The sequence below is a fragment of the Salvia splendens genome, chromosome 20 (assembly GCF_004379255.2).
Source record: "Salvia splendens isolate huo1 chromosome 20, SspV2, whole genome shotgun sequence".
Lineage (NCBI taxonomy): Eukaryota > Viridiplantae > Streptophyta > Magnoliopsida > Lamiales > Lamiaceae > Salvia > Salvia splendens.
This window is the reverse complement of record NC_056051.1, coordinates 16530927-16546863: the sequence shown is the minus strand read 5'-3', so window position 1 is coordinate 16546863 and position 15937 is coordinate 16530927. Positions and strand designations below refer to the sequence as shown.

At 35.2% G+C, this 15937-nt stretch overlaps 1 long non-coding RNA gene across 1 annotated transcript; it reads left to right on the top strand.

Moving 5' to 3' along the window:
* The first annotated feature begins 8073 nt into the window (after positions 1 to 8073).
* Positions 8074 to 11394, top strand: LOC121781872. Its single transcript, XR_006046200.1, has 2 exons — positions 8074 to 8778; positions 10932 to 11394. It is a non-coding gene; the product is annotated as an uncharacterized LOC121781872 (long non-coding RNA).
* The last annotated feature ends 4543 nt before the right edge of the window (positions 11395 to 15937 follow it).

Genomic DNA, 15937 nt, shown 5'->3' with positions numbered 1-15937 from the left:
CTTCTCAAAGTCTGCCTTAGCCTGTTCGGCCTGGTGACGAGCAGCCGCCAACTTCCTCTGCATCTCAGCATAGTCGCTGGACGCTTTAGAGAGTTCGACCGCGACGAGCTTGCTGAGCATGCTATTCCTCTGAAAATGGAAAAAGGAAAGAGTCAACAGAGGGGCCACCAAAAAAACATAGGAAAGAAGCAAAGCCAAAGAATCAAGAAGAGAAGTTACCTCGGCAAAGTCCGTTGGCCATGCAAAAGGCTCACAGACATGCTCCGAAGGGGGCGCCAAGACGATGTCTCTCTCCGGCGCTCTTGGGGGCTTCTGGGTCTTCCCCTTCCTCTTTGCCGAAGTGGACTCCGGCTCTTTTGGATCCGAAGAAGAGGTCTTCTGCCTCTTCGGATTCTTCTCGGCATCAGGCACCGAGCTGGTAGCCTTCTGTTTCTCCGGCTCCTTAAGCTCGGAGGATTTGCGGCTAATCTTATTTAGCATGTTCACTGCCAAAAAGCAAGAAAGCAAGGTTAGTTTTCGCCACAAAAGCAGTAAGGCACAAAAAAGAATTCCTCACCCTCGGTCTCTTCGTCCGAAGACGAGGAGTCGAACACGAAGTCGCCCTTGACGAGCTCAGACTCCAGGTACTGCTTCCTAATCATAGGAATCTTATTGAGCTCGCCCTCGAGCTCGTCCAACGGTTCTAACCGAGGATGAGGAATCACGGACTTCGGCCCTCTCCAGGGAAAGCCCGGAGCCGCTGTCCTATTATAAAAAAAGAAGCGATGTTGCCACTTTGGCCACTTGGTTTTGCAGAAGGCCCTAAAAGGCTGTAAAGGGATCAAGTAAAACCAAGATCCTTTTCTCTTAAACTGGAAGAAATTAAGGATTGCCCTCAGAGACAGATCCTTATCTAACCTACGCAGTTCGGCAGCAAAGGCCGATAAGTGCCTCCAAGAGTTCGGAGTCACCTGACCTAAAGGGAGTTGAAAAAAATCAAGCAGCTCTACAAAGGCAGGGGGAAGAGGGAAACGAAGCCCACATTCCAAGCCGGCTTCATAAACGGTGGCGTAACCCTCCGGCGGCGAGTCAGCCCTATGAAGGTCGTCGGGAATCGCAACCTTCCCCCCAGGAAAAAAATATTTTTCGTGTAGGGATATCACAGTATCCTTACTCAAGATGCTGTGAAAATACTCTACGGTCTTCTCCCCGGATTCTTTCCGGCTAGAAGACCCCTTATCCCCTTTCCTACCGCTACCTGACTCAGAAGAAGAAGAAGAAGACATAGTTCTTACTCTTTGAAAGTCTGAAGAAATTCTGAAGAAATTCTTGAAAGCGGAAGGAAATTTTTACGCAAAAGAGAGAGAATGCAGAAGAAGCAATAGCAAAAGTGTTCAAATGATGAAGAAAGGACGTATTTATCAGATTCGGAGAAGATTTCAAAATCATCGCACCGTTTCGAATCCCACCTTTTCAGGATTCAACGGCCGGATTTTACTGTCGCATTTAATGCAGTCACGCGCAAGGCACGTCCCCTGACGTCAGCCTCCCCCGTACCTTTATCCAGAATGCCGAAGTGACTCGCTTCGCAGAAGTGATTCACTTCGCTTTTCGGGGGGGGGTAGTGATGGGGTACGTACTAAACAAGCCCAATAGCAGTGACGGCCCATCAGCCCAAAGCCCAAGGAAGAGTATCAGTTCGGCATTACCAAAGAGTTCGGCCCCAGCCTACAGCTCGGTAAAAGCCGACCAATCAAGCTCTACTCTCAGATCGGCAAAAGCTGCTCGGCAATAGTTCAGCAGTTCGGTCTCATTATTCGACCGAACTGGGAGATAGTGGTGTCAACTCATACAGGATCTCATGCAGGATAGCGGACCAAACAAAGAGATAGTGGACCCATGCAGGATCTCATGACCTCCACGACATCCACGATCTAATTACTGATGATGTAAGCCACGACCTAATTAGTGGTGATGTAAGCCACGACCTAATTAGTGGTGATGTAAGCCACGACCTAATTAGTGATGATGTAAGCCACGACCTAGTTAGTGGTGATGCAAGCCACGATCTTAGTTCAATGTATAAATAGAACTTAGATCAGATAGACTAGAAAAAAAAGAGAGAGCGCTCTAGACATCAAATATCATATAGCAAGTCTGTATTTGTAAGCTGGTAAACCAGATCAAGCAATACAATCTTGCCCTCCTTTCTTCCCGTGGACGTAGATTTACCTCAGTAAATCGAACCACGTAATTCCTTGTGTCGTGATCTATATTTATTACCTGCATTTACTACCATCAAAAATTCGCCCAACCATCATGCGTCTCTGAATTTAAATTCATGCAACCCTCATCAGTTATATCGAACACACGCTCAGTTATAATGAGACATGAGACCGATGTAGAAAGACGGGACTTGACAAACTCGGGGGTAGTGAGCAGATCGAGCCATGGCTTACAAACACAGTTGCCCCTCATAGCAGTACGAACATCGAGCCGTGAAAGGATATCATGTGATTTCTGATGGTGGATATAGAAACAAGTCTTCCCCTATTTCGGATTTTGCTGTCATCTTCATTTCACACTAGCAAAGTACAGTGGTAATTACAAAATTAAATTTATGCCTAAATCCTTGTAAATCATTATGCAAAAAAATAATTGCTACCACAAAAAATAAACAAAATTATACATGACACGGATTTTAATGCATAACTGTTAAGTAAAAAAGAGGGAAGTGATGTAAATAGTGGTAGTGGACTGTGGGGTCCACATTTAGAATGATGTGTAGGGTTAGTATTTGTATAAAAAATTTCAAATTTTAGAAATGGTCTAATTTTGGTGGACACCCCAAAAAGGTAAAAACAAAATACGCGGGTACTATATTCAAACTAGAACGCCAGCCATCGAGTAAAACACCAAGAAATATCGAAAAACAAAAACATATTCCCATGAAAACACAGAGATACACTACAAAAAAAAGAAGATGCTCAATGTAATGAGTCACCTTGTAGGAGAATGGCGGATCTAGAGGGTGGCGTCGCTGCACCGGTGAATATGGCAGTAATCGAAGATGGTAGTAATCGTCTTTGCCTTTTGCTTGTGTTGAAATGTGATGAAACCTTAATTAAATACTCACTGCGTCCCGGACTACTCGCACATTTCCTTTTCGGCACGGAGATTAAGGAATGAGTGTATAGCAAAGTCAACAATTGCGGCTGTAGGTGATAATTTTTACTAAAAATGGAAAGAGTGCAAATAACTTGGGACGCCCAGAAAGGAAATAAGTGCAAGTAGTCCGGGACGGAGGGAGTACTAAAAGGTTCGCCAAATATATTTATTACTCCCAACTGTCTAAGGCCACCCGCAACGCGTTACGCGGGTGGCCCGAATTTCGTTCCTCCTTGACGGAATGGTGGCGGGACGCGTTGCAGCGTCTCGTCCCGTCACCATCCCGCCGGATCGCCTGCACGCCTAGACGCGGCGCGAGACGGCTCGCCACGCGCTCCCGCTACGTGGCGCGCTCCCAGGCCATGCGTGACACCCACTCGCCCGCCCGCGAGTGGGTTTCATCACGCTGACGCAATAATTCTTTTTTTTTAAAAAAATCGAATTTAATAATAAAAAATTAATTAAAAATTCGAAAGTTGTAATATTACCATTTTCAACCGTTTTCTTTTTATTTTTTATTTTTTATACTCTATAAATACTGCTATTTCATCCTCATTTCACACACAAACACACATCTAAACCTCTCAAATCATCTCTCTTTCCTCTCCAATTTTCATCTCAAATCATCTCTTTTATTCTTCCTCCAAATTTAATTGATCTAATGGATCCATATGAGCAAGGACTCGTGACTCTTCCGCCCACGCCCAACTCCAAGATGATCTAATGGAGCACATTTGGGCAAAATTTGGAGGAGGAGATTATTAAATTATGTATTTTTAATTTTTTTAGGAAATTATTAAATTATACTTTTTAACGAATTTTAATGTTGTAAGTTTATTTTATTTAATGAAGTGTGTTTTTATTAATTGAATTTGGTTGGAAATAAAAATAAAAAATGAAATTGAATGAATAGTAATTTAAGGGACGGTTAAGGGACAGAGGGTTGCAGGTTCCGTCCCTTGGTTAAGAGATGGAGTAAAAAAGTACAGTGGGGCCTGTGAATAGTAATTTAAGGGACGGATAAGTGACAGCGTTGCGGATGGCCTAACTAACCAACCTACCTCCCTCCATGCAATAAATATGTAGTCCCATCACAATTTAAACTCCCCGTTGCTTAAATCGTACTCCTCTTTCCACCAATACTGGGGAGTTTTGTCCCGACACGAAATGTAGTAGAAATTGAGTTGAAAAAGTTAATGGAATGTGAGTTATATTAGTTTTATAATTAAATGTGCGTGAGATAAAGTTAGTGGAATATGTGGTCTATTACCAAAAGTGGTAAAAAAATAAAGGGAAGTTTATTGGTGGACGAACAAAAATGACAAAATGAAGAGTTTATTGGTGAACAGGGGGAGTAAAAAATAATACTAATAATATCAATATATTCAACACGCCTAAAGATAATACTTTAGATAGGTTGCCATATAATAAACTTGTCGAAGAATAATCTCATTATCGATTTTAAATATATAACGATGTAGATCTGTAATGCTCCATTCATCCTATTCTAAGTGGGGCATTTTCTTTTCGTCACGAAATTTTATAGTGCTATTTTATTAGTTAAGTAGAGAGAGAAAAAGTAGAAAGAGTGATATTTCTATATTTAGATATGTATCATTTAAAAAGAGAAAATATGTCACCTAAAGTAGGACGGAGGGAGCAGTAATAAGTTCCACAAATCTATAGTAATAAGTTAAGGGGTAATGATTTAGAGACATAATGTTTGTATGTCATAATGCCCATACATCTCTTTGCCATAAACTTAATTTAAATATGGACTAATATACCCTTATATTAAATAAAAAAATTGAATAAATATATATGAATCAATTTATTATAAAAAGAAAGACAACTCATATTAATTACTAATATCTTTTATCTAAATATACATCAATAAAAAATTACTACACTACTTTTACTAAATTCATATCAAAAGTCAACTCATATCAAATTATACTCTTTCATATAATATACACAATAAACTAGAGAAATACTATCAAATACTACTATCTTAATTCCTCCCTTCTTGATATAGTGAATAGTTTGGAAAGAAAAAAAATTAATTATATAACGTTAAAATATTAAATAGGCTAGTTAAAAATATGTAATTAACTAATTACTGTTTTTATTGAGGTTCTACGTACTAGGGCTGTCAAATCGTGCGGGTTGGGTCGTTATCGTGTCAACCCATTATCGACCCAATCTAATCGTGTCCCAGCCCAACCCAACCCGAAATCATCGGGTTCTTATCGTGTCCCAACCCAACGGGTTCGTGCGTGTTATCGTGTATCCAGAAAAAAAGTCAACTCTCTATTAATGATAGTAAGTTAGTTTAACACGACACGATAAGGACTAAAACATGATGTTATTATACGATTTAAACATGATATTACACGATAAAATAAAAAATTACCAAATTAAAATAATTATTTTCTTAATCAAAATAATAAAATTAAAGTATAGTAATATTAAATCTATATAATAAAATTAAATAATTAAAAATTTTTAATTAATATTTTTTAATTAATAAAATTAAAGTATAGTAAGTTTAATAATTTTTTAATTAATAAAAATAATTTTTTTTCTTAAACGTATAACCCAAACCCGACCCGACCCGACCCGTTATCTTCGTGTTATTATTGGGTCGACCCTATAAGGACCCAAATTCTGAACGTGCGTGTTCGTGTCGTGTTAATTTCGTGCCGGTCCGTGTCGTGTTATCGTGTCGTATCAAAAATTGTCAGCCCTACTACGTACGATTCTAAATATTAAGAATTAAAAGAAAATAAAATTTTAAAAAGTAAAAAACTAAAATAAAAAATTTGAAATTTTTATAACGAAAAGCGTAAACTCAATTAATATAATTAAATTATATATGAAGTATCAATTTTTAATTTGTTACTAGATCATATACAAGATTCAGTTAAGAATTTTAATATTTTATTAATAAAAAATAGAATATTAAATATATTACCTTAAAATATTGAATAGATAATTTATCAACATGTGAGAATCTTTTCATTAAGGTTTAATTGTATCGTTTCATTTATTGAAATTAATATATTAAATGATAAAGAATTTATATTAAAATTATGAAATTTTTAAAATTAAAATCATAAACTTATTTAGTATCAATATATCCTATATGAAATTTTAATTTGTTGCATATTATATCTAATTGTCAATTGAGCTTAAAACTTTAATAATTTTAAAACAACAAATAAAATATTAACAATATAGCTTTAAAAAATTAAAGATATGAATTAACACCATGTGATTATATTTTTATTAAGGTTCGACATAACATTCCAAAAACAAAAAAAAAAGAAAAAAAAATGAAAGTCAATAATTAAAATCAAAATTATAAAATTATTAAAATTAGAACGGTCAACTCAATTAATATTAGTATTAATATATAATATCTATACAATATATAAAAGGGGAGTTTTGGGAAGTTTTGAATAATCATTTTATGCTGAGGGATGTAAATGAATTAATATAAAATTCAGAAATTAATTCTAATAAATATATAATCCTACTTAGTTGGTTTCCCACGTTTCTTCTTATCAGTGGAGATTAGTTTCCCATGTTTCATATATACGTGAGTGAGTGGGAGGTTAGCAAAGATAATTTGTTTCAATTTCTCTTCTAAACGTTTCTACATTTCTATTTTCTTTTTCTTGGAAATTAAAAAAAAAGAGAGAAAAGAAAAATGGGAACAATAACTTTCATCGACATTATCGTGGCTATTCTTCTTCCTCCACTCGGTGTTTTCCTCAAGTTTGGCTATGGGGTACTTCTAATTCTCTTTCTAATTAATATTCTTTTCTTTAATTTGATAGTATACAATTACTACAATATTTATATTTGATTTTGGTGAAATTAACAGGTTGAGTTTTGGATTTGCTTCTTATTGACGCTTCTTTTGGTTACATTCATAGAATCATTTTTGCTATATATATTCATATTCACCTCACTCTCCCATTCTCAGGTAAATAAATACTTTTATTCTCTATTTGTCACTTTGATTGATGTTAGTTTGTAGTCACTATAGCTTTATCTTCTTGATTTGGATGGCTAGGGTAGCCTCCACAAAATTTTGTGATGTTAATTCTTCGATTGTGTACTTTCATGGATCTCATACATCTTATGCTTTGCTCTACGGATGATCGTTTTAATACATATTGATTATTGAAAAATGATAAGTAATTATCCATTGTATTTAATTCTTTATTGTGATAGATTTTTATCTTCCTACTCCATGATTTAATGTTTAAACATTATATTATATAATTTGTTTCAAATTTATTATGCTTCAATATTGATTTGTATAGATTTTTTATTCTCATATAACTAAAATTGTTACTCTTATTGTTCATCGTTAATATTGATTCTAATTTGTTTAATTATTTAAAATTGAAAATTAATGTCTTAAAAATATATTAATTTGTATATAGCACCGGCGTGATACTAGTTAATATAATACTTTAGTTTTAATTTGTCGCATAGTTAATTCAGATAGGAACTCTAATATCTAGAAAACAAAAAAGTAAATATTAGCTTTATAACTTTAAAAAAATGAAATAGACGAGTGAAAAACATGTGTTTAATTTTTTTTGTTTTCAAAGTAAAGAATTAAAATTAAAATTATGAAATTCCCAAAAAATCGAAGCATAAACTCAATTACTACCTCCGTCCCTGAAAATTTGTCCTAGTTTACCATTTCGGTCCGTCCCTGAAAATTTGTCCCACTTCAAACTTACTAAAAATGGACATTGAAAATACCCCTCCACATTCATGGTATTTACACTTTGACCCCATCTCATTCTCAATCGGTCAATGCCTATTCACTCCATCCTTTCGCCTCCCTCCACACACCCACCACCTCCTTCAATGCTACTCCATCCTTTCGTCTCCCTCCACACACCCACCGCTTCCTTCAATGTTGTGCAACCACCCACCGCCTCTTTCAATGCCATTCAACCACCCACCGCCTCCATCAATGCCATTCAACCACCCACCCACCTTCTCCATTAAATGCCTCCCCTTCCTCCATCGCCTCCCTCATTTAAATGGGCAAAATCCATCCCCCCATCAACCCACCGCCTCCTTCACTCCACTGAAACCCTAGGTCGTGGAGCAACTCCTCCTTCCACGATTTGATTTCAGCCACCATCAACCTCATATATCACCGACCGAAAACTCTAATTTTGTCGCCCTTTCGCCTCCGTCCAATATTCACACAGAAACCCTAATTTTGTGGGATGGCTGGAGATCCCGACTCCTGGCCTTGTTTGTCGTCCGACGATCTGGACGACCTCGCCGTTCCAGACACGCCAGAGCATCTATGGCCGTCATACCCCCCATCGTCACCCCCTATCATGTCGGAACCTTTACCGACACCGTTGTCTTTGAAACGAAACCTGAAAACCTCCCCCCATCTGAGATGTTTGAGTACTTTGGCTCTGAAAGCCCATACTACAGTCCACCACCACCATCAGCCACCCTACTACGGTCCACCACCACCATCCAACTCTGTCAACTTACCTCAAACTTCCCCCCATCGTGTATTCGGCTGCCGAGAGGGAAATATTTGTGATCTTGCTGCCTGGGATTTTGGATCTAATCTAAGTATGTTGTCCCTCAAATTCCTATCTTTCGAGTTTAGATGATTTGTGTTTGGAGGTTGTGGTTGTTCGTGGGTTGGAGCCTGTGGGTGTGGATGGGTTTGGAGGCTGAGGGTTTAGATTGATTTAGGGTATGTGGTGGGTGTTTAATCTGGAACCTGTGGGTGTAGATGGGTTTGGAGGCTGGGGGGTTTGAGTTGATTTAGGGTTTCTGGTGGTTGTTTAATCTGGAGGCTATGGGTGTTGATGGGTTTGGAGGCTGGGGGGTTTGTGTTGATTTATGGTTTCTGGTTGTTGTTTACACTGGAGGCTGTGGGTGTGGATCGGTTTGGAGGCTGTGGGGTTGGATGCCACGGTTGTTGTTGATCTGTACTCTGTGGGTGTGGATGGGTTTGGCTGATGTGGGATTGGAGGCTTTGGTTGTTGTTTTATCTTGCTGTTGTGGTTGTGATAAATGCTTATGATGCTTGTGTTGCTCATATTGACTTGTTCTCTGTGAGGCTTTTGTATGGTTTGATGTGTCTGATGTATTCCCTGTGATGATTTTGTATGGTTTGCTGATACTGGTGTGTTCCCTGTGATGATTATGTTTGTATTGCTTGTTGCTGAGTTGTTCTTATTAATAAGCCACCCCTGTTCTTAGGTTAGGAGGCTTATTTGTCCATGATTTAAACATGCTATCTGAGGGATTAGGCTTTAAAAACCATACAAATTCATGATGGAAATACTTTCACATTACAAGTCACCCTTGTACATGGTTAGGAGGCTGTTATGTAAGATAGGCACCCTTTGAAGCCACCCCTATACAAGTTTGGAGGCTGCCCTATGATGAAATTTTTCTGAGGGATTAGGATTTTAGAAGACACCCCTACACAGGTTTGGAGGCTTTACAAAATGACAAAAAAACAGTTGAATAGCATAAACCACACCTAATTCTGAGGCTTACATAACCAACTGACAAAAAGTATGATTCCTACATGCTGAACTAGAAGCCAACAGCTTATGTGACACCTGAGATGTCATAATTTGTACTTACATCATGTTCTGGCTGTTGGAGGTATGCCACAACAGCCTTCACAATTCCTTCTTCAACCTCTAATGCATCTGGCAGTGTCCCCATCCTTGTTAACCTCTATTTATTCATGTGTGGAGTTTTGTAGCCATTTCCCCCTTGCACCTTAAGTATCTCAGTTAGACAACCTTGTAGAGTAAGGAAAACATTGTTGAATGTGTATGGGCTAAGCTCATCAAAGGAGCTATGCACATTCCTCAACAAGTCATCCACTCCCTTAGCCACTTTATCATCCTGTAGAGATTGGATTGCTCTGAAATATCCCAAATCCAACACATTGCAATCTGGGGATTGTGGTGGTTGGCACCTGATATGGAACTTGAACCCATCTGTGGAAGCAACTGACAGAAAGTCAGCATCATTGTGGTGTATATGAGGCTTGGCATTGTCTTGTTGAATGAATATCTCTTTGCTTATATTCTCTGGCCATTTTGCCTTGATTGCTGGTATGATCTACACATATATGATCTGTTACTATGTGATTGTATACATAAGGAAAACAAAAAGTGTACCTTCTGAATTAGGCATTCTCTCATCACTTCCTTGTTCACTGATTGAATGGGCTTTGTCTCCATAGTCCCTCCTGATCTGTTCTTGGATCTCCTCTTTGCTGACTCCATAGTTGTGAATGGAAAAATGCCTAGTTTTACATCAAAAAGCACTTCTCCATTTTCTGCAAAATGTGGTCTACACACAACACACATAAACATCACCTTTGTGATGAACCGCTTTGACTTACATGATCTATATGGCTCAATCTCATCTGGCAGCAGGTAGTATCTATCTGAAGTCTTAGTCATGTAAAACCATTTTTCGTCTATGTGCACTACATTGTGCATTGTGTGATATTTCAGCATACCATTGACTATGAGTGGTTGAATATGACTTAGACCTCATCTCATTCTGGCAACTTTGTTTGAGGCAGTAAGTAGAGGCTTTATGACATTTGTTTGTGGCCTGAGATGATGTTCTTTCACAAACCTACCAACTGTGCTCTTGCTTACATCAAGTTTAAAAGCAAGCTTACGGATGTTAGATCTCTCAAGAACTGACAGATCTCTTAACTCTGCCTCTTATGTTGACAGGTACTCCACTCTGAATTTGGAGTTTTGCTTCTGCCCATATTCTCTGGGTTGTCTTCCTGCATGCTCCAAACTCTGTTGCTGCCTTTTGAATAGCTCCATATGGCACTTCTCATGCCTGGCTCGATTGCAGCAGACTTTGAGCTAGCAGATTTTTTGTGGTGCTTGGTATTATGCGTGAGTCTCTTCCAGCAGGCTCCTCCTCCATAGCCCAGTGATGAAATTTTTCTGAGGGCACTAGTTCTAAAAATCTCATGTTGTAGTTAGAGCTAGTCCTTTTATAGATAGGTTTAGCTTAAATTTCCCTCCATTGTTGTGTGTATGAAATGGGGTTCCCTCCATTAGTTCAATTGATTTCCCTCCTACGTGTAGTAGGTAGTTGGGGAATTCCCTCTCAAAATGTATGGCTTAGGGTGATAGCCCCTAAATTTGAAAATGCAGAGGCAGTTTTTATGTTGTGTACTCATACATTGAATTTTTTTTGCACTTTTCAACCACTGTAGTTAATCAATTTTGTAGTCATCTTCGCATAAAATTTTTAATTACAACCAATTTGTTAAGAATACATGTTAATCACAAAAAAAATTGGATGAAAAAACTTTAATTAACATCCATGTGGGACTCAAACTCCACTACACTCCTTCATTTAATACAAAGTCAAACCACTTCTTAAAACCCGTGCCCGGTGAAATCGGGACGAATTTTAGGGGACGGAGGTAGTACTAAATAAGTAGGATATATTGAGCTAAGAATTCCAATCTTTTATAGTTTAAAAAGATAAAATATTAAATATTAATAAGAACATGTGATTTTTTATTAAGGTTTGTCTGACTGTTCAAAAAATTAAGAATTAAAAAAATAGTACTCCCTCCGTCCATGAAAAATAGAGCACATTTGTCATTTTGGTTGTACACGAAAAGTAGAGCACATTTAAAAAAAGGAAAGTTTTCAACAACTTCTCTCTTACTTTTTTCCATTCTCTCTTACTATTAATATGGACCCCACATTCCACTAACACTATTTCTTTTTTACTTTTTTCCATTCTCTCTTACTTTACTAATTTCACATTAAAACCCGTGTCATTCACAATGTGTCCTATTTTTCGTGACCGAGGAAGTATTATTTGGAAGATAAATTAAAATTAGAATTACAAAATTCTTTAAATCAAAATCGTAAGCTCGATTAATGTCAATATATCGTACATCAAAATTTTAATTTGTTGCATGTTATAGTGAATGAAGCTAAGAACTCTAATAATTAGAAAGAAAAAAAGATTTTTTATTTTTATTTTATAGGTTTAAAATACTATACAGACGGGTTAAAAAATGTGATTATTTTTTTAATAGACGTTCGATGTAATGTTCCAAAAATTAACGGATTAATGGATAAAGTAAATGAGAAAAAAAGTAAATTTTTAAAGAAATTCCCACAAATCAAAACATTACTAGTACTATTTATAATAGTGGATAGACAAAAATGAACACTCCATACAAAAAGAATATTATATTATAGTACTCCATCCGATCACAACTAAGTTGAGTCTTATTCCTATTTTGAATGTCCCAACAAAGTTGAGTTATTTCCTTTTTTAGCAAAAAAACAAAACATTCAATAATTCTCATTTCAGTATCCACTTTACTCTCTTTTTATGTTTCCTACTTTATTCCTTTCTCCTATTTTTTAACACAATTTCTTAATCTCTGTGCCTAAAAGATATGACTCAACCTAGTTGGGATGAATGAAATAGTATATTTCTATAATTTTATTAAAGCATTAAAAATTTTAGTATTTTTAAAATTGTATATTTTCGTTATTTTTTATTTTAAAATAAATTGATGAAATTAATAAACCTTTTCTAATGCTTTTCATTCTTTTACTACTCCAATTTTTAAGCACATAAGAAGATATTTTATGTGGATTTTACGGAAATAAAGTGATAAATCAATGTGTGGGTCAAATGTAGGTCCCACCCTCTCACATATAATTTTATAATTTACGTCGATATCTCTCACATATAATATTCCATAATCAAAGTCATCCTTGTTTAAGATGTTGGAATAATTAATACTCCTATATACTACAATTCCACAAAATGAGAGTTACAAAAGGGTAGACATAAAGGCCATGTTTGGTTGTCGAGATTCTATCTGGGAAAGTAATCTGATTCCTTAAATTGTAAAATCCTGTGTTTGTTTCGGTTTTTAATTAAACTGGGAAAGTAATCAGAATCCCGAGACAAAATGAGCGTTACATAAAGGGTAGATTACATAAAGGCCATGTTTGGTTGCCGAGATTCTATCTGAGAAAGTAATCTGATTCCTTAAATTGTAAAATCCTGTGTTTGTTTCGATTTTTAATTAAACTGGGAAAGTAATCAGAATCCTGATACAAAATGAGCGTTACATAAAGGGTAGATTACATAAAGGTCATGTTTGGTTGCCGAGATTCTATCTGGGAAAGTAATCTGATTCCTTAAATTGTAAAATCCTGTGTTTGTTTCGGTTTTTAATAAAACTGGGAAAGTAATCAGAATCCCGAGACAAGGAAAGTTAGTACAACTTTCCAGGATTCTGATTCCTAACTTTTTTTAGGTATTCTTTTTCCTAGTTTTAGGATTTTTACATATTTAATGCAATATGAGTATAATTTTATTATTATTATTATTATTATTATTATTATTATTATTATTATTATTATTATTATTAATAATTACAATGCATTAAAAATAATTTAAAATTATAAACCATACTGAATTACGATATAATAAATAACTATAATCAATATTAACATAATTATAACTATATTATTATAATATTTATAAATATTTTATTTAATAATAATTAATAATTTATTAAATAATTAAAATATAATTATATAATATAAATTATCTAATACTCCCTCCGTCCCACAAGAATATGCACTCTTTCCTTTTTAGTCTGTCCCACAAGAATATACACTTTATAATTTTGAAAACTCTTTTATCTCTAATGAGGTGGGACCCATTCTCCACTAACAATACTTTAATTACTTTTTTCTCTCTACATCTCTCTTACTTTACCAATTTTACATTAAAACTCATGCCGACCCCAAAGTGCATATTTTTTTGGGACGGATGGAGTAATAAATAATAAAAATAATATTATAAATTATAATTAATCAATAAAGCCATAGTGAAATTTCAAATTCTAAATTTATTCAATTATATTATCCATAAATATTACACCTATAATTATAATAATCATATTTATTATTATAATCATTTATAATTATAATACTCCCTGTAAATATAATTACAATTATATTATTATATATTATGATGGATAATCCATATTTAATTAATAAATATACTAATATAATTATTATCAATTGTAATTAATAATTTATTAAAAATTTTATATTATTTTTTTTATAAATAAAAATAATACTCCCTCCGTCCCATAAAAATATGTGCAATTTCCATTTTTGTCCGGCTCATAAAAATATGTGCATTCCATTTTTGGAAAGTTATATCAATTTAATATTGTAGGTCTCACTATCCACTAACTCTATTTTAACTACCATTTTTGGGAAAATTAAGTAGTGTGTGATGATTTGATTTTAATCACTTCCTTTGCCCCCCTATAGGTAGGGTGAGACATTATTTCCATATTCCCCCGGAATCATTTTCCCAGGAATTATTTTCCTTGTCAACTTAAACATGGTCAAAGAGTAATAAGGTACACGTGCAAAATATAAATTTAAATATAAAAAAAATGTAATGCAAAATTACTAATTAGATCACATTATGGCAATGCCATTATGTCTAAAAATCATTTTCCATAGGTCAAATATTTGGATCTAAGCTAGTTTTGGAAATTTTGGGAAAATTAAGTAGTTTGTGATGATTTGATTTTAATCACTTCCTTTGCCCCCTATAGGTAGGGTGAGACATTATTTCTTTTTAGGATTTTAGGATGTCTCAACTTTGTTACTCTTTTTAGCAATAATTAACTTACTTATTTCTTTTATTTTATCTTTTTTATTTTATTTTCTCTATTACTTTACACTATCTTTCTCTCTTTCTACACATTTTAGTCTTAACAAAAAATAGATGGATCGGGATATATTATACGGGCCAAATATTTTAAGTAAAGGACATAATCAAACAAGATAATATTCCTTCCGTACTCAATGAATATACATTTTGGGTTCGGCACGAATTTTAATATAAAATTAGTAAAGTAAAAGAGATGTACAGAGAAAAAGTAATTAAAGTATTATTAGTGGAGAATGAGTCTCATCTCGTTAAAGAGAAAAGACTTTTCAAAATTAGAAAGTACACATTCTTGTGTGACGGATTAAAAAGAAAAAAGTGCATATTCTTGTGGGACGGAGGAAGTAGTAATAAGCCTGACCGCTAGTCGTTAGGGACAATGGTAAGACGAGAATAACATTTTTAAAATATTAGTGAAATTAAATAGGATCAATAATGAAATAACACCTCTTTCACCAATTACACCATACCAAGAATATTCATTCTGTATAAATAACAACACAATACTAGATATATAGTACTCCCTCCGTCCCGCACTACTTGCACTTATTTCCTTTCTGGGCGTCCCAAGTTATTTGCACTCTTTTCATTTTTAGTAACAATTTATACCTACAGCCGTAATTGTTGACTTTGTCTATCACTCATTCCTTAATCTCCGTGCCCAAAAGGAAAGGTGCGAGTAGTGCGGGACGGAGGGAGTATAACTATAGTAGAGTTCGGATACGATTATTCGAGATGCTTACATGTGCGTGTGTGTTTTTGAGAAGGTAGATTCAAATGTGAAGGGCTAGATATGAGTGTAGGTGTTCTCTGTATGTATGTGTGGAGACATATTGTACTCTCTTAGTGGATGCGTTTCTTTTCGGCACGGGATTTAAAAAAAATTGTGTTAAGTGAGTTAAGTAAAGGAAAAATAAAGTAGGAAATGAAAAATGCAGAGAGATGAAGAGAGAATAAAGTACTCCCTCTGTCCCAC